This window comes from Mastomys coucha, unplaced genomic scaffold (genome assembly GCF_008632895.1).
Source record: "Mastomys coucha isolate ucsf_1 unplaced genomic scaffold, UCSF_Mcou_1 pScaffold23, whole genome shotgun sequence".
In the NCBI taxonomy this organism is placed as follows: domain Eukaryota; kingdom Metazoa; phylum Chordata; class Mammalia; order Rodentia; family Muridae; genus Mastomys; species Mastomys coucha.
Window position 1 is genome coordinate 21,573,365 of NW_022196906.1, and position 23,957 is coordinate 21,597,321.

The window sequence follows — 23,957 nt, forward strand, 5'->3', positions numbered from 1 at the left end:
GGAAAAATGAGAGATGTGGCCTTAGGCTCTCAAAAGCAGTAGGTAGCTAGTAGTACTCAGACTTTACCCATGGACATTAGTGGGTAGTCTGTATCAGCACATACTTCTGAAGGTGGTAGCTAGTATAACGCTTATTAGAGAGAACCCCTAGGATTAGCCAGAGGAACAAGTGGGAAAAAGAACCAATGTATCATTAGGAATTTAAAACTAGTTATGGCTCCGAGGGCTGAGGAAAAGCAACAGGTTTTGGGGGTAGAGTCCAGACTATTGCCTTTGTACTGGTGTGTTTGCAGCCAGGCTTAGCAAGTCCAAGGCAGCTTATGCTGAAGACAGCAGATGGAGAGGTGGATCCTTCTTTTTGGGTCTTGCTCATCCCTGGAAATGCAACAGATGGTAACTTACAGCCAGATGAGGCCAACCTGGGACACACAAAGGGCTTACTCACTTGGATGTGTGCTCATCATTTCCCAGTGCCCAGCAGAAGGGTAGAATGGAAGCTCTGTGTGTGTGTGTGTGTGTGTGTGTTGGGGAATGTGGCTTCTCATAGATGCTCATGTTAGTAGGAGAGAGAAAGGTGTGAGGGTCAAAGAGATAGGAGGTTGTGGAAAGGCTCTGATGGCTCTCTTTCCTGGAATGACAGCTGGTAGGCAGCTGGAGAGATATTGTGTGTGTGTTAACAGCCACAGTGACTGGGTGTTTATTGAATTGCTGTGGATTTTCTAAAAGCAAAGCAAGCATACCAAATTGCTGCAAATTACCAAGGGCTTTCCTAATGTCTGATAAAAACACTGAACATTTAAGGACATGGGCTTTGCAAATGGTTCTGCATGTGGCAATAGGGCTCTTCCTGCCTAGAGGACAAATACACCAGTTCTTGAGAGCAAACCCAACAGGTAGGAGAATGGGAATCACAGCAGAAGGTGGCTGCTTCAGATTCAGGTCTGGCCTCCTCATCCTCAGTTAGCCTTCCTACCTAAACAGAGATGCTTCTCATGGTTCACTGCCTCTGGAGAAGCAGGTGCCTCAATCTGGTGGTGATGATTTGGGTTCAGCCAATGGGCAAGAGGATGGGCTGATTCTTAATGGCCTGGCTTAATGATCCCCTGTCTTTCTTACTTTTCTGTGACCTACTGCTTCTTCTGCTGCTGCGAAATAAGAGTATCTTGAAGGATCTAGAATAGAAAAAAATATCTATTTGTAAGATAAAACCCCTTCCCAGCTAACACCTGGCTTCTTTAGACTCAGGTCAACCCTTCCTCTTGTATTGGTTCTGCTGTTCTGTCCATTTCCCTTCCTGACTTGGTTGTGTTCTTTAGACAGAAATGAACCATAATTCTTTTGTCCTAAGGAGAAAAGCAACACCGGCCTCAGAGGCTTTGTATTTCCAGCCTTGCATAGAGGAGCAGTGGAGAGTTGGGACTCTGTGAATTAAATTATACCCAGTTTATAAATCAAAGGAGTAACTATTTAGGGTCCAAATATACTTTGGGTTGAATCAGTTCAAAGCATCGGAAAAATCATTGGAAATATTTGAAGAACACAGCATGTGGCTCAGTTTGCATTTCTTAACCTGTGTCATTTGATCTTTTGATTTCTCAGAGGCTTGAGGAGTCTCACTGCCTTCCAGCAGTTAGAGTGCAACAGGAATTCTACACTAGTATTGGCAGTTTACGACAGAATTTCAAGGATAGCCGTTCATCCTCCTGTCTGATAACTTTTTGTGGTTAACATCATTACCTGCTTGTCTCAGCTTGCAATTTCTTTGGCCAGAATGGTATCTCATTGACTACCAAGAAGACTTATTCTGTTTTGAAAACACAGTGTGCTTTTTGTGGTATGTCTTGGCAGGGAGTCCAAGGTATTAAACCTTCAGTATAGTCAATGAGTTAGGAGAGAGGGCTAAGTGCTTTTGGGAGAGAATAAAGGCTTCCTGAGTGGTGGGTCTAAAATGTCTAGAAGTGGTAGAGAGTATACCTGAGAGGGAGAACACAGAAGGACAAGGTAAGATTGTAGAGAAAAGGCAGACAGAATTGCAGGTGCATCTCTTTGTACCACTGTGCCCCAGCCCAGCCATAGCTGGACTGGATGAGGAATGGGAAAAATGGAATTACAATGAGCAACAGAGCAGGAAAAGCAATGACTTTCCTCAAGAATGAGCAGTAATCACAAGCAGAGCCAGCTCCTGTTAGAAGTACATAGACCTCATTAGCAGCTTCACAAAGTGATGCTCCAAGAACCATCCGATGATCTTCCATTCCTTAGCCAGGATCAACATAGATGGAACAAAGGCCAGATAATTCTTCTAGTAAAGCATACTTTTTCTTGGGGGTGAGCATGGCTTCTCTGGGTCAAGGAAAGGCTCTGGATGCATCTTAACTTTTATAAGACGTGATCCCATTTGAAAAGTAAGAACAACCAGTGTTCTAGATACTTATGTTTGCAAAGGCCATGGAACTGAACACTCATGTATGACCCTTAGCTCTAGTAACTGCTTTTCTTATATGTAAGGCTAAGGTATTGGATTTTCTGAATTCTTTTCATCTCCTTAGGTAATGAAGTAGAGTGGGGAAACCATGAGGAGTCTGGTGTCACATGCCCTGGCTTCTCCCACACGCTGCTTATAACAAGCTGTGAACCTTGGATAAATCGCGTAGCCTTTCCAAATCTCCCTTTTCTCATCTGCAAACTCACACATCTCCTTTGCTCCCTTTCAGTTTTAAAGGTGAACATGAGGATTCCAGATGAAGGAAGATAGGATAGAGTTAGAAAGTAGAAGCTGCTGTAATCTTAAAGATAGGGGCTTGTTGTGCCCACCACAGCTTTAGGGAAAGGGTTGTATGTCTCTTATATAGTTAGCAGATGTTTTAAATGAACAACTCATTCTCTCATATTACATATCAAATGGTTGAGAGGAAAAAAGTCAAGAGAGAGTGTTTGAACAATCTTCTGTACTCATGACTCAGAGACACATTTGCCTCTAGAAGAACATATCCATCTATCTCTTCATCTGCCTGTCTACCCATCTATCCATCTATTGATCCACTGATTTATCAATCCATCAATTCATTGATCTATTAATTCATCAGTCCATCAATCCATCCATCCATCTATCATCCATCCACCCATCCACCCATCTATTCATCTGTCCGTCTATTGATCCATTGATTTGACAATCCATTGATCCATTAATCCATCAATCCATCCATCTATCCATCCGTCCATCCATCCATTCATCCATAAGTCTATCCATCCATAAGTCTATCTATCCGTTGGTTTATTGGTACTCTTAATAATTCATTCCTTGGCTCAATATTGAAGACTGGTGGTATGCTCAAACTCATATTTTAAGGTTTATCAACTCCATTTCTGTCCTGTGTGTTTGACTAACCTTAAGTGCTTCAGCATTTGCCAAGAGAATTCGAGAAAGGTAACTTGACCACCTGTTTCCTAAGAACAACAGGGTGGAGAGTGATTCCACTCCATTCTAGTCCATTTCCCTAATTTCTTGGCAGTTGTACATATTTCAGCGCTAAATAAATATTTGTTAAAGGAAAGGAGGAATCTGCAGCTGCAGTTGTTTGTGTTTACACATTTTAGCCATATGCTTCTGTATCATCTCCTTAGGCAGTGAAGCAGAGTGGGGAAACCATGAGGAGTCTGGTGTCACATGCCCTGGCTTCTCCCACACGCTGCTTATAACAAGCTGTGAACCTTGGATAAATCGTGTAGCCTTTCCAAATCTCCCTTTTCTCATCTGCAAACTCACACATCTCCTTTGTTCCCTTTCAGTTTTAAAAGTGGACACGAGGATTCCAGATGAAGGAAGATAGGATAGAGTTAGAAAGTAGAAGCTGCTGTAATCTTAAAGACAGGGGCTTGTTGTGCCCACCACAGCTTTAGGGAAAGGGTTGTATGTCCCTTATATAGTTAGCAGATGTTTTTATTTCTAATAATAATCTAATTAGTGGGTCTTACCACCTACTGTCACAGAAATGCCTATGTGCCAAATGTGGTTATGCATGCTGTACAGTTACATTAATCTTATTTGTAACTAATTTATTTAATGAGTAAACAAACTAATTTTAAGCTGTGAGTGGTAGCATATGTCTGTCAACCCAATACTTAGATAGCTGAGTCAGGAAGGTAGGATTATTGTCAGTTCAAAGCCAGCTTAGGCTATGTAGTGAGTTCAAGGCGAGCCTGAACAACATTATGAAACCCTACTTCAAAAGAGAAAACCAAAAATTGTAACATGAAGAAAGCAAAGTGAATCTAATATAATCCTAATTGGTTAAATGTAGCAGTTATCAGCTTAGTCCCACATTTTTGTAGTAGAAAGCTAGGCCTCACAGGAGTGAAAGCATCTCCGTATGGTTACTAGCTGGTAAGAGGCAAGGCCAGTGTCAGGAGCCTGAGATCTGGACTGCCCTGCTATGCTGTGGTGTACTTGACAACCAAGTTACGTTCTGCGATGGCTAAAACTGACTATAAACCATAGTCCTTACCATGAGGTTCTCCCAGCCTAATTGGGTACATGAAATATTTAGTGAAGGAGAAAGTGGTAATAAAGCTACAGTGTGAGGTATAGCTCAGGAAAGCCCATAACAGGACCTCACTTTTCTATAATGTTTTACGCCTTTCTGAGTGTTTTTAAATCCATCATCTCATTTGCTTCCCATAATAGCCATCATTATTTATTGAGGGATTACTATGTGCTAGGCACTGGCCTAAGTGCTTTGCTTATATTATCTCAACCAAGCATCCCAGAAAACCTATTATAGAGACATCATTTCTGTTTTAGTGTCAAAAATTCAATTCAACTCCTTCATATAAAGAGTAAGTGAAGGAGTTAGGATTGGCTTCAAGCATAGCTGACTCTGGGACTTGTAACATCATTAGGATGCTACCTCTTTCTCCTTCTTCTCTCTGTCTCCCATCATCCCATGGCTGTGTTCTCCTGTGCTGGCTTCACTCTTATCCAAGTTATTTTCTAGGGTGGCCCCAGATACCCACGGACTACTGGTATTCTTCTTGTAAACAATAAGCATTTCTAACAAGTGTCTGCCACTAGAATCCCTTGCATGCCCCGGGGCAGCCTGCAGTAGCTGCTGAACTGCATGAGTGGATGCAACCCAAGGCCCAGGACTAGCTCTGTAAGTCTAGGGAAGGAGTCAGCCCAAGAGAAAGCAAGGATGATGGCCCTATAACAAATGAAGGATAAGGGATATGGATGGTCGAGAAGTAAGTGTATAGTCTACTGGTGAAAAAATCAGCTCAGTTAGCTAGGGGGAGAAAGGACTTTGGCCATCATCTAGCATAGAAAGGATTGTCACAGGCAGACAAGTGTGACTCAGCTTTGCTAAACACCTTGCTTGATGTGTCTAGGTCAGCACTTCTCAACTTTCCTAGTGCTGAGACCCTTTAATACAGTTCCTCATGTGGTGATCTCTAACCATAACATTATTTTCCTTGCTACTTCATCACTGTAATTTTTCTAGTTATGATGCATAAAGTAAATAGCCGATATGCAGGATATCTGATATGAGACCCCTGTGAAAGGGTCACTCAATCCCAAAGGGGTCTCAGATCACAGGTTGAGAACCACTGGTTTAGGTGGAAGAACATGTCCGCCCCAGAGCAATGCTTTCCACAGAGTGGCAGCTGACAAGCCTCCTGACAAGGTATCACTGGTATCTTAGTGATGCCTGCCTGAACCATCGTAAACTGCACTGTCTATCAAATCTCACAGCCAGAGCATGGGACTGTAGCTTCTAGTCTACACAGAGCACAGATTTGGGATTTGGAATAAGTGGAAAGATACATGAGTGGTTCTTGTTGGGTATCTTCTTGCATGTTAACTTCTAGCTTAATTAATTAATTAATTAGTTAATTGGATAGTTAATTTTTTCCATATGGGGTCTGCAGGAGGCAAGTGTCTTTAGATTGGGGTCAGAGTGAAGTTATAGGGAGTGTACCCCTTACTAGACAGGGTTATATTAGGCTGGTCAATAATCTGCCAGGTTCAGGGCTGTGGTAGGTAAACTTGACACACAATTTAATACACCTAGAAAGAGAAGTAACCTCAGTTTAGGAACTGCTCCTATCAGATTGGCCTGTGGCTGTCTGTGGGGCCATTTGCTTGATTGCTAGTTGGTGTAGGAGGGTCCAGGCCACTGTGGGCAGTGCTATTCCTGGGCTGTAGATGAAAGGTAACTAAAGAACAGCCAGCGAGCAAACCACCAGGCCTGCAGCAGCCTTTCTCTGTGGTCTCTGCTCAGGGCCTGTCCCGGCTTCCTGCTTTGCACTCCTGCTGTCTTTTCCCAGTAGATCTATAGGGCATAGAAACACATTTCTCCTCAAGTTGCTTTTTGGCCAGGTTGTTTTACTACAGCAATAGAAAGCAAGTTAGGGCATGGTGGGCCTGATACAAGTGCTATTCTGAGGGCTGGCTCTGCATGGGCTTAGGGGCCCAATTGGTTAGTTCCCTACTAAGTAGTGAGCAAAACTTCTCCTGCTTCTATCTCTTGCTCTAGACATGTGTTCTTCCCTCATGCCTTCAGCTCCACACCCACACCCAGGTTAGGGAGTCCAATTTGCCTCATATACTTGGACCTATACCCAGAGACAGGAATTGAAACCCAGGGAACAGGAGTGAATGGGATTTCAACCTGTGCTTTCTGCTGTGGTCTCAAGTCTCTTAAGTACTTTAAGCTTCAGTTTCTGACATGTGTTTCTAAGAAGCACCACGTGAACAGGTCATTGTGGCCAACAGCTGCAATCCAAGCAGATGGGAGGCAGGAAGATTAGAGTTCAGAATCATTTTCATTTCAGTTCAGAATCATGAGGCTGGTCTTGGCTAGAAACTGTCAAACACAAATAAGAAAAAGCAGATAGTCATGGGGGTTTGGTTTCCCTGCGCTCTCTGGCAGACTCAGGAGATTTCTCTCTGTGGATGCCTTAGGGACTGAGGGTAGGGGTGACAGAGGCCAAGTGTGGGCTGCTTTCTGTAGCCCCTCCCTTTTCTTGACTTTGTAGGGCTTCTGGGCCAGCTGCCCTTCTCTCTGATCATAGCTTCCAAGCTTCTTTGCAATTCTGAAACCAGTCTTGCCATCTCTCTCCCAGTTCTTTCTTCTGTGTCCCCTCACCTGCCTCTGGCTGGCTGGACCCTCATTTGTCAACTAAGAGAGATGATTCCTTAGAGTGAGAAGCATAGAGGTTAAAGCTCAATGCACTGGGTCACAGTGCTCTCTGGGGCTTCAGAAGAGGGAAGGCTATCTCTCGTTCTTCCTACAACCTGCTCACCCAAAATATAGTTTCAGTTTATTGGCTGCCTGGCCCCACTCCCACCTCTGTCTTCTTTCTTCTTATTGATATCCTGTCTTTTTACATGCTTCCTCTTCCTGCTTCCTGTCCCTCTGTGTGTCCCTACTGGAACCCCAGGTGTCACCCCTACCACTAGGCTCTTTATGACTTTCTTCCCTAGGAGGATGAACCTGGGTGCCTTACTCCATTGTTTTTTTTTTTTTTTTTTTTTTTTTTTTTTTTTTGTGGTTGTAACTGAGCACCCAAGACTAAGTAATTCATAAGGAATACAGGTGAAAAACTGGAGGTCCTCTTTGCTTGTGGGGATGTTGCAGAGTGGCACATGATGAGATAGATATCCTAGTTCAGGTATCTTTATCTTAGCCACAGTCCTGGAGTTAGGGAAATGGATTAGTTGGTAAAGTGTCTGTCCTACAAGCATGATGGACTATAGTGTCTGATTCCCAACACTATATAAAAGGCAGACATGGTAGCACAAATCTGTAACTGCTATGATGGGACAATGGAGGCAGATGATTCTTGGAGATCATTAGCCAGCTAACCAACCTAGCTCTGGGTTCAGTGAGGTCCCTGTCTTAAGGGGGGAAAAGGTTGAGAGTTACAAAAAACAATTGGCCTTCACACCTCGCCATGCACACGTGTGTACACATATACCCAGCAACCACAGGAAAACTTACGTACAGTACAACACACACAAACAGTAACTGGAAATTTGCAAAGAATAAACATTGATGAATAGTTGCATCAATCTGAAAGCTGGTTTAAAAATGACAAGTTTCCCTAGTGCTGGTAGAAAATGTACAGAGTCCTAAGGTGCTACAGAACCATGGAGACGTAGATGTCCTAGCTCAGGTCTTCTTCTCATCTTAGAAGCTTTAGTTCCATAGGTTAGGGCCTCCCCATATGACTTCAATTATCCATCACCCAAATACCATAGTTGGATCAAGTTTCCACCCTCATCACTCATCACAGTGGAGATTAGATTTCCTGTGAGCTCCAGTGGGGGTCTCCAAGCTATAGCACTCACTGGGAGGAGAGCGTGTCTTCACACACAACATTTCCTCCAGCATCTGCCTGCTCACTGCAGAAGTTTAGATAGGCAGAAGAGGAGATGAAGGATTTCGCTTGGTTCTATATTCAGATAAGGAGGTTAAGTCCCTTTTTCCACCCCATACTTCCTGCTTACACTTCCTTCCTGCCGAGGGAGCAAGTGGAATTCCCTAGCGGACCACACTCTAGACTGATGAGCCTCTATGAGTCCGAACTCTGGACTCACGAGTTTGGAACAAAGACTCTGGATCAGATGTCCAGAAGCTGGTGTGAGTCTGAGCACTGGGCCTTTTGTCCAGGCCAGGGAGGACCTTTGCTCCTTCATTTCACATGAGAAGAGTGGGGTGGAGCAGAATGAGGATGAAATGCTGTGGGGCAAATGTCAGGAACATGCTGCATGTGGCCCAGAATACTGTGCAAATAGCAGGCTTTTTCTTAGTCTAGTAACACACATGTAGCATGGTCACCACTGTAGTCACATGAAAGTATATAGTTCCCTTGCATCCTATACGGCACAATGCTGTGTAGCTCTCACTACAACCTAGTTGCAGAAGATTTTATCACCCACAGAAGTCCCTATCCATTGACAGCTACTCTGTTTCCCTGCTTTTGTAGTCCCTGGGTACCTTAAATATGATTTCTGTGTCTGGAAATCCTTCTGCATAGCCACATAGCTTATGTCCAAAAAATTGTGCTGAGGTTCATCCATGTTACACTGTATGGTGATGCTTGGTTTCTTTGTTTTTTTTGCTAATTGTTACCTCATTTTGTGGCTGTGTGGCATTTCTTTTTATATGAGGGGCATTTCCTGTTCTAAAATCTCACCCAGAGTCTCATCATCACACTGGGAATGGAGGAACTGAAGCTGGAGATGAATAGGGATGTGTAAGGTGAAGAAGAGGAGATTCCTTCTTCAGCCCTCTGGGAGCTCTTCTAAGTTCTTGTTGAGGACCAGGGAGCAGAAGGAGCTGAGCTCTGGCCCTTTTCTGATGGACTTGAGGAAAATCCTCTTGGATTGCCCCTAATGTGGCTGCTTTTGAGCAGCATATCACCAAGAAGAACCTGACAAATGAGAGCAAGTGATATCAGGTGACTGTCATAACTAAGAGCTAGGGCATCCCTGTGTTTGGGCCATGTATGAGACCCTGAGACAGATCTGGAGTTGTCCTGTCAGTAGAGAGATCAGGAATGTTGGTGAGGTCACTAGGATCATGGTGGACAAGAAAAGGACTGAATATGTGTTCCCTAGGATTCATATATAGAAACCCAACCCAAGATGCATAGGAGCAGTCTTAGGAGGTGGAGCTTTTGGGAGATAACTAAATCATGAAGGTGATTCCACTCCTAATGAGTGGAACTGATGTTCTTCCAAGGGATGAGACAGAGTCCTCCAATTTTCACAGTTTTGGGGTGTGGCAAGAAGGAGCTTTCTATTAAGCAGAATGAGGGCCCTCATCAGGCACCATCTCTGCCAGTGCCTCTGGCTCCATCATCCTAGAATGGTGAGTGCTTATTTTCTGCTGTGAAGGAGCCACTTAGCCTATGGTGCCTTACTCTACCAGCCTGGACATACTGGGTCCCATGATGGCCATGTGTAATGAGCGGCTCATGAAATTATCCTGAGCACACCCTTTTTTCTCAACTCGGCTCTCTCTGCACTGGAACTGCCTTGTTCATCTATAGGGCTCCCTCATGGGTTGTGTGATTGTACCCCTGGCCTAATGATCCAACCTTGTTCCCACGCTTGCCATCTATTTGACTTACTTTATGATCCACTTCCACTCTCAGTGTTGTTCCTCCCGGCATGCCCTTTCTGACCTGTCCACGTAAACTTTCCCTGCAAAGCTCAAGGGACACTTCTTCCATGAATTCCCATAGAACTCAAAGCCTTTCCTGTTGCAGCATTTGGTGAGGTTTGCCTGTTTTCCAGTGAATGACAGCATTGCATGAGATGATCTGCACAAATTTGTGAATGAATGAATGAGTGAAGGCAGCTGATGGAGATACCAGTTGAAGTGAGGCAGACTTGAGATTCCTTTTCTACCTTGGAGTAGAGCCTTTGTAGTGAAGGGAAGTCTCCATTGTTGGAGCAGTTCCCAGAGCGGTCTGTTCGACCACTTAATCTAATGTGTTGTGAGGACTGAGTCAACTAGGGAAATGGCCTCTGCTAACTCATGTAGCTCAGGCCTTCTGTGATTTGATGACTCAAGGAACTGCACCTTGCCCTCTGCCTAGACCATTTCTCATGCCAGTAGAAATCCTGCCCAGGTGTGACCTGGATGCTGATTTAGGATTCTTCAATCTCACAGGTGCTGCTCTTTATAGAATTTAATCTCATAATGCAATGCCCATGTGGCCTTTTCATTAATCACCCCTTTCAGAGCAGATGCCTGGAGAGGGAGGCCAGGAGAGCAATAGAAAGGAGGGGTGTGAAGGGGGTGATGTTTTCTGTAGCATGCCTGGGGCCAGAGGAGGACAAGAACAGGATGTAGCAGGGCAAGGAGAATGGAGGGGCTGAAGGGGCTGGGGATGAAATCATGGGCAGAAGATGGATTGGTGGAAGATGCCCACAATCCCCCTCTCTGTAGAAAGCAGAGCCCACTCAGAGCCTGTGAGTGTGAATATTTCATCTCAGCCTTGCTTTTTCCAAAGGCAGCAAACTCTACTGACTCCCGTTAGAGAACTGGGTGTCTACAGTGAGGGAATGGCAAGTGTTACACATGAATACTAGTCTTCCAACTCCCTGTATATAAGATAAGACCTAGGAGTGGAGACATGACTCACCAGTTAAGTCATCCAGAGGACCGGGGTTTAATTCCCAGCACCCGCATGGTGGCTCACAAACATCTATAGCTCTAGTACCAGAGGATCTGAAACCCTTCCTTCTGGTTTCCAGGTGCACCAGGTGTGCACATGGTATACAGCCTTACATGCTGGCAAGATGACCACATACATAATAATAATAAAATAATTTTAAAAGATAGGAAACTATTGGAGGAGAAACTGAGGCACACACAAGTCATATGACTTGCCACTCAGTAAAGGGCTGGCTTCATGAAGCACTTCAGCCACTGCACTGGTTTGAATGAATATTTCCAAGAGGTCCTTTGTTAAAATTTGGTTCTCCGGGATGACAGGATGGGAAGTGAAGGGACCTTTGAAAGGTGAGATCCAGTGGAAGAGTATTAGGGGTGTCTTTCTGACTGTCTCTGTTCTTGGCTGGTGATGAGAGAGGCTTCTTCTTCTTAATAATCCTACCATGATGTAACACCTTTACCAGGAATCCAGAGTAGTGTAGCCATCTATCTAGGAGTGGAACCTCCATACTATTGAAACTGTCCCGCAGTTTCATGAACCAGGTTCTGCCTCCACCGAAGGGAGAAAGGAGACCTGAAACACAGAGTTCGAGAACAAAAGGACATGAAGCCAAGTTGAGGGTTTCCAATCAAGGCTCGTCTTTACTTTTGGGGTTCAGCATTTATATACAAGACAGCAAAACTGAATCTCTAGGTTATAATGACATCTGAATAACATAAGGAATTCGGGAGGAGTCAGGAAGAGTCCGAACAAAGTCAAGGGAAGCTGGCTGCTGGACTGAAGGTGGAGACTCAGGGCATCCCGCAGGTCTCGACTCAGGGGTGTGGTTGGAGGTGCAGTCCACAGTGGGGGAGGAGGTCAACAACAGATGTCCTCAGGCTGCCAGCCAGCAGGCATTAGTTTCCTCTGGAATCCTTGAAGGCAGAACTCAAGAGTAGTGAGCCTTTGTTTCAGGCACAGCAGGCGTGAGTTGAGTTTCAGGTGGCAAGCTCCTATGTCTTGCAGCTGAGGGACCCAACAACTACAAGTTAAATAAACCTCTCTACTTCATAAACAAATGTGTCGGGTATTTCATTACAGTACTACAAAGCTGACTATAGACAGATATCTCAAGGTATAGTCAAGAGGGTAAAGAGAATTGTTTTAGAAGGCTGTGGTAGTGTGGGACACAAGGGATGAGTAGCCTTTGCAAATGGGTCTCAGGATATCATAATTCATTTTGCTTTCCTGCCAGGTGTCCAGAGCCCATTTGGATTTGTTTTTCAATTTTTTTTTTTTTTCTTTCTGGAAAGTTGTTTGCCGATTCCTGTCGAGTGGAGCTTCACAACAGGGGCTATTTTGTTGGAGACCCTTTTATGCTGAAAACTGTGTAGTGCATTCCTCAAGCTATTTTCCTTTCTCCTTCCACTCCCTCTCAGGGTTTCTCCTCCATGCAAGGCATGCAAAGGTCCTTTCATCTGGGAGTTGTTCCTACCCATGGCAGCTCACACATGCATTCACGCTGGCATCAGCCGTGGTCTTTCTTTCTTTCCTCCTCCCTTTGGGCAACAGCAATTGAGGAACTTAGTGAAAGATAGAAGCGCATCGAGACGCAAACTCATGAAAAGGAGCACATGGAATGTAACAAATTAAATGCCACCCAGCAAGGGAAGGGGGCTGGGAGTTGAGAGAGAGGAGAGGGATAAAACACAGATCAAACAGAGCAAAGCCAGCGAGTGGGGGAGTGTGCTTGGCAGCTGAGGTTTCTGGGAATAGAGGAATGGCATGCTGGAGATGTAATTAAGCCCTTCCGATGGCCCTCTGCCTTGTCCCAGTCGGCGATGCCAAGTTGACTGTCCTCTCTTAGCTGCCCCAGTACTTTATCCTCTGGCGGGAGCCCTCTCTAATGGTAGGGGAAGAAGAGAGGACTGGTTAATTAGGAGAATTCTTTTCCATACAGTGTGCCTGCTCAGTAAGGAGAGCCAAGCTGTGTAAGGACAAAGACATTCACAGGGCTAGCTGTTCCTGTCTCACATGCCATATCTCAGTCACCTGCAGGCCCTGTTCCAGGAACCTGGGTGCTTCAAATCCACACAAGTCCTATACAGTTTTTCTGTTCCATTTCTTGCACAAGCCTCTATCGGCTTCTTGGAGTGCTTTCTAGAGCACCAGAAATAAGGACCTTCTGTAGCTTTGTTTCTTTGTTAGAAAATAAGGTGTAATGCTTGAGGCTGTAGTTGTGTTAAGTGGACAATCCTGGGGCCTCTAAATGAGACTAAAGATTTTTTATACTCTTGTCAAGTGTGTTGGGAGTGAGTGACAACAAGCAAGAGGCGGGCCCTCTTACTCTTTGCCATCAGCTCTTTCCATCCTCCCATCTGTTTCTTAGCAGTTTGGCCTGTGGATAAGCCAGGCAGTTAGGGTTTCCTCCTTTTCAGGGCAGATTCACTGTCTGGGGTGCTTAGCAGGGGGCTCCCCACATAGTTCAGTTCATTAAAGGAAGTCTTACCTTCAAGTGGCACAGGTAATGAAGCATTGTGGGGTGCCTGCCAGCTTTAACAAGATGGACTGAAGTGAGAGAGAGAGAATTTACCAGGTAGTATTAGTTCACTCTGCAGCAAGATGCTTGGTAGCACCTCTTAGCCCCCGTGCAGGGAATCTTAAACACATGTTTCTCTCTGGGGGGGCATTGGCTAGGGAGGCATTGGGCTGAGCTTAGAAAGACAAACAAGGTTGTAGAGGGCAGCGGCTAGATGGAGGCTGTGGTCCCAGCTCTTCACTGGAGTGCATGGAATGGCCAACTTTCTTCTAGGCTGTATCTCAGAACCTAAGGCTGTTGACCTCCCCAGTGTTAATAGTCCCTGTTGGGCTAGGGCAGAAGCAGAGGAAGAGAGCACAGCCCATCCTTTCATGGCTGTTCTGTATTTGGTGACTCAAAGATGGCCTGGGCTTCAGACAGATACTCAAGTGTGAACATGCAGCTATCTGTCTGGCCAACTCTAATTCTAATACAAGTGTCACCCCAGCCACACAAAAAAAATGAAAGGATAGGAAGAATACAGAACCATAAAACAAAGGGCACCACCAATCACAGTTCAGCTGTGTGCCCTCAACACCCCGGACCCTGTGCTAGGCGTCACAGAAGAGTCCTGAATCAGACGCATCTGATCACTGCCCTTGAGGGACACAGACACTACAGGAGAGTTGAACATGCGGTTCTTTCAGTTCTGCCTGGGTAGAAGGTCTAAAGAGGTCTCTGCAAGAATCAGGTTTCTTATATGAATCCAGCATGGGTGTCTCAGTCCTACCTCAGATGGTAGAAAATGCTGAACTGGGAGGTCTTGTAGTTTGAACATGAGTTGACCCTCATAGGTTTATGTGTTTGAATACCTGGTTTCCAGCTACTGGTGGTGTTTTGGAAAGTTCTGGAATCCTTAGGAGGTAGAGCCTTGCTAGAGAAAGTAGGACATCGGGGGAAAGCTTGGGCCAGCTCTATTTCCTATTCAGACATCACATAAGTTGACAAGGCTCAGCTACACACCCCTGCTACCATTGGCAATCATGTGCCACCACCCCCCCCCCATGATGGACCATCTTTCCTTCAATATTATCAGAAGTAAAATTAAGGGGATGTTCTCTCTTAAACTGCTTGCCAGGTACTTGACCACAGTAACATGAAAAATGACTAATATAGAATTAGACTCTGGAGATCAGGCACTTTCAAAACTCCTCAGCTTAACAAAGTCAAGTGGCTGTCCTGTACTAAGGACTGTCCCAGTGGAAATGTCTAAAAAGTGGGAGTTGGAGTGGGGAGGTACAGGCAAGCATTCCAGCTGGTGCAGGTAGTATTCACACCTGCAACCCACTGAGGAAGACCTGGCTCTGCCTTTACGGAGGAAACAGCAGCAACTGAACCATCACAGGGTGTATCACTTTCATGTTGCTGTAACAAAATAGCTGACCAATTATTAAAGGGAGGAGAGGCTAATTTTAGCTTATGGTTTCAGTGAAATTTCAGTTAACCATGGTGGTGAAGGGATGGCCCTGTTTGTGGTAGAGACTGCTCATAGAGTGATAGCCCATGAAGCTGAAAATACAGGCAAGAATCAGGGGTAGATGTAACATTCCAAAGCCTTCCTATAGGCAGGCTTTCTTTCTTTCTTTCTTTCTTTCTTTCTTTCTTTCTTTCTTTCTTTCTTTCTTTCTTTTTCTTCCTTTCCTCCATCTCTCCCTTCCTCCTCTTTCTTTCTTTCCTTCTTTCTTTCTTTCTCTCTTTCTTCCTTCCTTCCTTCCTTCCCTCCATCTCTCCCTTCCTCCTCTTTCTTTCCTTCCTTCTTTCTTTCTTTCTTTCTCTCTTTCTTTCTTTCTCTTTCTTCCTTCCTTCCTTTCCTCCATCTCTCCCTTCCTCCTCTCTCTCTCTCTCTTTCTCTCTTTCTTTCTTTCTTTCTTTCTTTCTTTCTTTCTTTCTTTCTTTCTTTCTTCATTCATTCATTTATTGCCATTGAGGCCCCATTGCTAAAGATTCCCGAGCTTTCAAAATGGTGATACACACTGGAAGTTAACTGAGCACTGAAAACAAGAGTGGGTGGGCATGTTTCAGATTCAGACCATACAAGGGATACCCAGGTTTACGGCAAGTGGATGGATCTGAGTTCAGAATTTCTTAGCCTCAGTTCTGCACACTCTGCTTCCACAGAAATGCTAAGAAACAAGCTAATGGGAACCCCAGACTGCACAGGCTCTACAACACTAGGGCAAACTCTTTTGTGTGAGAGTTGGAGTAATTTCTATGGCTCCCTGCCTGCTGTCTCTACCCTCTGCTAACCCCACCTGCTCCAGACTGCAGCTCCCTCCCTCCTGGAAGGTTGTGCATTCCTACTTGGAGGCTAGCAAAATGCCAGACAAACTGATGGGTTTCTCATATGCTAAATACAGATGGCGGTATTTATAAGGGAAGAAAGTCCTGCCACAGGAAGTTGCCAAAGCCTTATTTCCAGAGACAGCACTGTAAGACAGCCCCAGAGCAGGGCAAGAGAGTCTAAGCGCAGAATATCATAGCCTTCCTAAAGGAACACCAGATGCTTTCCCCAATTCTGGGGCAGTGCCCTTTATAAAAATCTTTTACTCTTCAAGCAAGAAGCTGGTGTTGCCTGCTAGCATGTGGCCTGGCTTCCCAGCTGTCCTGTATTCAGTGTGGAAAAGAAACATGTTTCCACAAAGCACGCATCCGTCACTTCTGAGCTGTGAAGTCTTCACTGCTTCTCTAAGATGGGAGCCTCCAAGGCTTCCTGCCTTTCAGCCTTTCAAGCCTCAGCAGGCTCATCTACTCACCATTAATGGAATGCTTCCCAAGGAACAGGAACAACACTAGTGTCTTGTGTGTAGTGGTTCTCCCATATCCTTTGATCTCCATGTGGGCTGTGTAAAGAGCTAGGGAGGAAATGCAGGCAATACTTTTACTTGGTAGGTGAAGAAAAGATCCCAGGCAAGTTAAATGATTTTGTGTAAGTGGTAGGTTTGAGATTCACACTACATATTTTCATTGTGCTTACCTCCCCCTGTCACAATTGGCTGTAGGATGGCCAGTTGCCTCATGCCAGTTTGTTCCTGATTTTGGAACTTCATGATTCTCAATCTCTCTGTGTACCTACCTTTAAAAAATATTGCTCTTTTTTTTTTTGAGATTCTAATATAATTAAATGATTTCCCCCTCCCCCTTCCTCCCTCTAAACCTTCTTGCTCTTTTAAAAATTAATGGCCTCTTTTTTCACTAATCATTGTTATATATGTATGTGTATATGTATGTATGTGCATGCCAATAGACACGCTAACATGGACAAGGGAAAGCCCAGGAGATTTCAGTCTTACACAAAGAACTACAGGCAATTAAGGAATGCAGAGAGCAGGAGAAATAGTTTTCCCCAGGGAAGCACACAGAAATTGGTTATCTAATATGAAATGGTCAGCCCTGAAAATACACATACAAGTAACTTTATCCAGGCTATATCCACCTTTTCTTCACCTTTCTAGATTTGTTGAAGTATAGTGCAAAACTCCTTCCAGAAACATTCCTCAATTGCTCCAGACCTTGGTCCTCTCTGAACCTGAAGGGTACTGCTTGCAACGTCATTATCTTCTATTATGGTAGTTTCCAATTGTCTAACCTGTGCTATTATTTGTCTCAGCACATCCAGTTTATAAATTTCATATGGGTGGATGCTTCATGAATCTTTGATGCTACCCAACCCAGTGCTAAGCTCTGAGTTTGAAACTTTATGCTGAGAAATGTTCACAGAGAGAGCTGATGGCATTTATCCTCCTAAGGGAATTAGCAACAATGACCCTGTTTAGCATGTCTCAATGTGTTTGGTTTCCCCCATGTTATTAGTATAAAGTCAGAAGTATCTAGTTTGGAAAATGCGTCCAGCTGTTCAGAGCAGCTGGAAGCCAAGGAGAGGTTATTTTGGGATGAGTTATTTCTTGCTTCTTAATCCCTTTCACATATTGTCTCGGAGGGTACAGCTTGATGGAGAAGGTTGTCCCCAATACCATGAACCTGATAGGGAGAAACGAACCCAGGCAATGACCAAGGATGGACAGAGAAAAGTGGGGAGCAAGGACACTTGCTTGTGTTGGTCAGATGTTCTAGCAAGTTGCTCTGTCTTCATTGCTGCTCCTACAAGACAGCTGTTCCCAGGGCAGATGGGGACAGCTGATGGCTGTAGAGATGGCAGCAGTTCTGTGTTCCCTTTTAGCCCTCCCTGGATGCATTTGTAGTCCTACAAACAGTTTACTTATTGCATGCTAATTTTCTGTCTGATGTCACACTTTCAATGGGGACATAGAAAAAACATTTACATAAATAAATGAGGTCATTGCAGCTTGACAGTCGCTTGCAGGAAAATAAACTAGCAATAGCAGTGGTGGAGGAGAAAGCAGAGTTGACAAGGTACCTGCTTTAGGCAGAGTGTTCAGGGAAGGCAACTAATTGGAGATCCACGGAAGATCTGAAGGAGGGAAAGCCAGACAGATTAGGGACCAGGGAAGGGTGTGTGTCCAGTGTGGCAGTGTTTTCAGAAACGTATCTGGGGTAAGGAAAGTCGAATGAACACTAAAGAAGGGGAAGCCGGAGGAGAGTCAGCTAGGAGCAGTTTCAGTTATCCAGACAATGCTATGCTCCGGTTGGAGATGGGAGAGGTGAAGAGGGTAGAGACTGCTTTGGGAGCTGGAGCTGTGGGCTTGACCGTAAGTAGAGTGGCCAAGTTTATGGTTGGTGGTTTGAGGGGCAAGAACGAAGGAAAGAAAGGAAAGGAAGAAATACTGGAATCAAGCAGAGCATGTGTGTGTGTGTGTGTGTGTGTGTGTGTGTGTGTTGTGTATTGTGGGACAGAGGGGCATATAAATTAAGGGTTTTAATCATAAGATATTGCTGTCAAACAGATAACAATGGCCATCAGTACTTATTACATATGTACCTATTTTTTCCTTTATTTCTCCCCTTCTTCTAACATAATCTTTTCTTGAGTCTTTGGGAATTTCATACCATGCACCCCAAATCCCACTCATTTCCCAGTCCTTCCATATCTTCCCTCTACCTGTATAACCTCTCCCCCAAAGAAAACAAAAAATAAATGAATATTAAACAAAAAAGTCTAGGTGACTCCTCTAAGCAATGATCTGCTCCTCTATCGACCACAGCCTTCTCTCACACCTGTCACAGCTGTCCTGTCTCCATTTCCACTGCACATGTACTATTCCTCTCCTCTGTTTTTCTTGCCTTTCTTTCACATATTCATTCATTGTACTGGCATTGGAAAATGTGGTGTGTCATGCAGTGTTTGACCAAACAGCTTTACTTGTGAATAATCATTGCAATGAGCCACTGCTCTGCTTCAAGGCCTCTGGCCTCTGCTACACCATCAATACATGTGGGCTTATTACCCACTGCTTTGAGTGCTATAGGTGCAGCAAGAACCAAAGCAGTCAAAAATTTTCTAACTTGTGAAGTCTAAAAGATAGCTAACCCAAGATGAATAGATGTGTGGTATTCTCTGGAGGGCAGCAGCACCATTGACAACAGGGAGCCCAAATGGAGACTAGAAGTTTTAGAGAGAATGCCTAAAGAATGCCTATATGGTGAAATTTAGACAAAAGATTGAAGGATATATGTGGAATTTGAAAGCATGCCTTCTGGCAGGAGAAACAAGTACATGGATGTATGTATATGTGTATATGATGTATATGTATATGTACATGCACATGGATGTATATGTACACACATACATATGTATATAGTATATATGTATATGCATATGCATGTGTATATATATGCTGAGTCAGCTTCATGTTATAGTATATGTAGTTCACACCTGTCATAGCTCTATTTCTGCAGCACAAATGGCCCCTCTCTTGGGTAAGCTCTGTGTATGTAGTATGTATATGATTTCAGGGCTGACTATTTTTTATTGGATGGCCAATTAGGGAGCTCATTCCCAGGGAAAGAGTACTTGTACCACTATTAGTATCTCTTAGCTCCTTATAGATCTTTGTCTAAGGGCAAGGATCTGTGTGATTTAGAAAAAAAAAAAAAGTAACTCTTCCACATTAGCATGCCTGTTGTTTTGGACTTGTTTAGGTCTTGTTTAGGCAGTCATATTGTTGAAGTATCAGAGGTGAAGTCTCCCTGGTATTTCTAGGAGACACAATATCTCACAACAGATTTCCTAGTCTCATGGCTCTTATAATCTTTTTACCTTCTCTTCCATAACTGTTTTTCTCTGAGAACGAGGTGGAGGAATTGTGTTGTAGATGTATCTGTTGGGGCTGGGCACACCATGATCAGTTGATCTCTGCATTGTGACCAGTTGTGGATTTCTGTGATAGATTCCTTTTACTGCATAAAGAGAAGCCTCTTTGGTGAGACTTGAGAGCTATAGTGGGCATTAAGTATAGGTTTTAGAATATAGTTAAGAATTATGCTGGTTGCATAAACTATTGGTTGCAGGTTCTCTTCTAAGAACCATGACATCACTAAGACTGGTTGCTGGCTAGATTTTCAGTACCAGACATGATTTCCCTTCTCTTGACCAGGCCTTAAGCCTAATTAGATAGCTTTTTTTTTTACCACCAAGTTTTGCTTGCCACTATTATGCCTTTAGAAATATCTTTCGAAGTTGTTCATAGGATTTCAGCCGGGTAGGACTATTGGTTGTCTCTCTCTCCTTGGCAGCTAATATATTACCTTCTGGGACTATAAACGTTAGTTCTCAGAGAGGAGGGGTTTGAGTCAGATCCAGCTTGGATCCTTTAGGTCCTGTGTCTGAAGTACTTGGTGTCAAGACAATTTCTTAACTGTGAGTCCATATGAAAGAAAAAAAAAAGCTACATATTTCAAGATTCAATGAAATAGAATATTCTCATTCCAAAGGAGAGAAATGGGGGCAAAGGAGGGAAACATGGGCTAAAACAAGACTAACACTCTGCAGGGCAACAGTAAATACTGCAGCTTTATATCTGTCACCTAGAGCTCATGATGGTGCCATTTGTGCTTCAAACATCTCATCTCTGAAAGCCTTATTCTCCCAGCTCTATTTCTGCAGCATAAATGGCCCCTCTCTTGGGTATGCTCTGTTCTATGCCTACAGCTGTCCTTGGAAGATCCCATGGTCCTATCGTCTCCAGCCTCCTTGGATCTCTCAACTGTAACTTGAACTTCACTTTCTCAACTTCATGCAGTGGTCTCTCATGGGCTCCTTGCAGATAAACCTGACCCTGCCACAAATTGCCTGGCTTCTGTAGCATTCTAGATCCTTGTTACAAGCCACAGTGACTCTTTCACTCATTTCTACATTACACCCCATGAATGACTTTCTGAGTTCATCAATCGGTATCTGGTAAGCCTAAGGTATATTCTTGGCACCCTTTAGCCAAAGCTGTCTTCTGTGTGTGCTTTGAAAGCTGAACTTTGGATAACACAGGCAAATGAATTTGAAGCTTTGTTGTGTGGGTCTTCTTTTAAAGACCATTTTTTTTTATGCAGAGCCTGAAAGGTTTCTATTTAATGGTACTAATCTCTTTAAGAGTTATAGCTGCTGTTGGGCTGACAAGATAGCTCAATAGGTAAAGAGGCTCGCTATTAACCTTGATAACCTGAGTTTGATCCCTGGATCCCAGGAAAGAACAGATGACAGAGGTTATTGTTTGACCATCACTATGGTACATGTGCTATCCTCCATCCCCAGTTTATGTATATTTAATTTTTAAAAGTAGAAAAGTTAGGGCTGCTTTCTCTCTACCTGCCTTACTTGCAGCTTAAACTCCTTTACACTCGTTCCTTGCCAAACTGCACATTTGAAAAGTATCTTCCTGCTTTGAATTCTCATTATAAACCTCAATAAGCACAGTGAGCCATCACCATGCCACAGTCTGAATGTTATGCTATTGCTTAAAATTGCTTCTACCAAACAGTTCTGGCCATTGCCTTTCAATTTGGCCTTACTCAGATGACCAGAGAAGAGGCAGAAAGCAGCCAGATGTGTTTGCCAGAAGGAAACATGAACAGCCTCTAGTTTGCCCAGGAGAGTCCTCTTCCCCTAAGGGTCATTGTGAGCACAATATTTACTTTCTACCCTTTTGTCTGGTCTTCCATGCTTCTTCCCAAAACGGCCCATTAAGCTCTCCTTATGGTACTCTCAGGCTCCCCTAGCTACAGGTCCAGATCATTCCAACTTCTTCCAAAGCACACAAATAGTCATAGCAACGAGCCCAATTCTCAGTGTTGTACATTCATCACTTTGTCTTGTTGCTATGACAATCTTTCCTTGAGGGAGAAAGTTTACTTTGGCTCTATGGTTTGAGAGTACCACCCATTATGGCAGAAAAGGCATGGTAGCAGGACTGTGAGGCAGATGGTTGCATTAATTGTGTCTATAGTTAGAAGAGAGATGGATAGTGAGATACACAGGGATAGTGAGATAGACAAACAGACAGACAGATATTGCTAAGGTTAGTTCCTCCTTTTTCCTTTCTATTCCTTTCTTCTATCTTCTCTTCTTTCTTTCTTTCTCTCTCTCTCCCTCTCTCTCTCTCTCTTTCTTTCTTTCTTTTTTCTTTCTTTCTTTCTTTCTTTCTTTCTTTCTTTCTTTCTTTCTTTCTTTCTTTCTTTCTTCTTTCTTTCTCAGTCTGGGACCATAGCCCATGTAATATTGCCAGCCTTATTCACAGTGAGTCTTTTCTCTTCAATTAAATTTCTTTGAAAACATTGAGGATGAGTATATGTTTCCTAGGTGAGTTTAAATCCAAAGTAGTTAATGATCATTAACCAGCACAGTAAGATTCTGCACATACTGTTAAAGTGATCATAATGATACTATTTGCTAATGGGTTACATATAAAAACAAGGAAAGGAGAAATACCAACTAATTTCAGTGTGTTTAGCTCCACAGTTGAAAGAATGCATTGTATTGGCTGATACTTTTTAAGAAAGTGGGACAAAAAGAAAGCATCTTCAAAAAGTGGTGCTGGTCTTACTGGATGTCTGCATATAGACGAACACAAATAGCCCCATTTTTATCACCCTGCACAAAACTCAAGCCCAAGTGGATCAAAGACCTCAACATGAAACCAACTAGAAGAGAAAGTGAAGAATACCTGTGAACATATTGGCACAGAAGACAACTTCCTGAACAGAACACCAATAGCTCAGACACTAAGATCAATAATAAATGTGACGTCATGAAACTGAAAAGCTTCTGTAAGGTAAAGGAGACTGTCAACAGGATGAAACTGCAGCCTACAGAGTGGGAAAAGATCTTCTGCAACTCTGCATTCAACAGAGGGCTAATATCTAAAACACATAAAGAACGCACAAAGTTAGACACCAACAAACCAAATAACTCAATCAAAAATGGGGTACAGAGCTAAACAGAGAATTCTCAACAAAGGAATTTTTAATGGATGAGAAACACCTAAGGATATGTTCAGTGTCCTTAGTCATCAGGAAAACGCAAAACAAAATGACCCTGAGATTACATCTCACACCCATCACAAGATCAAAAACTCAAGGGACAGCATATGCTGGGAGGGATGTTAAGCAAGGTGAACACTCCTCCTGTAGCCAGGCAGGATCCCCCAGTGGAGGGCTAAGGATACCAACCCACCCACAAAACCTTCTGCTGGTGGGAGGGCAAACCTATACAACCATTCTAGAAATCAATCTGGCAGTTTCTCAGAAAATTCAGAATAGTTCTACCTCAAGACCCAGCTGTAACACTTCTAGGCATATAACCAAAAGATGCTCCAGCATCCCACAAAGACATATGCTTCACTATATTCATAGCAGCTTTATTAGTAATAACTAGAAACTGGGAGTAAACCCAGATGCCCATCAACCAAAGAATGGATAAAGAAAATATGGTTCATTTATACAATGGAATACTACTCAGCTATTAAAAACAAAGGAATCATGAATTTTTCAGGCAAATGGGTGGAACTAGAAACTATTTCATTCAGAAGGGGAAATAAAAATAGTCACTGGAGGCAAATAAAGGAAAGGAACTGGGTGGAAGAGGCGATGGGGAAGGAAATGAGGGGGTTGTTCAGGGTCATGTGTGGGGAGAGAGTAGGAGAGAGAGCTGGGAAAGTGAATGGAAACTAGTGGCTGGCACAGATGGGGTGGTGGAGGTGGGGGTGAGGAGTGTGTCACTAAGACATGCCAGAGACATGGGATAGGAAAAGCTCCTGGGAATCTATGGGAGTGACTCTTGCTGAGACTCCTAGCACTGGAGGAT

General features: G+C 43.7%; 1 long non-coding RNA gene across 3 annotated transcripts in view; it reads left to right on the top strand.

The window, feature by feature from the left end:
* Positions 1 to 22,803, top strand: part of LOC116073440 — a 36,636-nt gene extending 13,833 nt beyond the window's left edge. For all 3 annotated transcript variants that reach the window (XR_004111802.1, XR_004111803.1, XR_004111804.1), the window contains one exon: positions 22,606 to 22,803. This is a non-coding gene — a long non-coding RNA (uncharacterized LOC116073440). The remainder of the gene's footprint in view (positions 1 to 22,605) is intronic.
* The last annotated feature ends 1,154 nt before the right edge of the window (positions 22,804 to 23,957 follow it).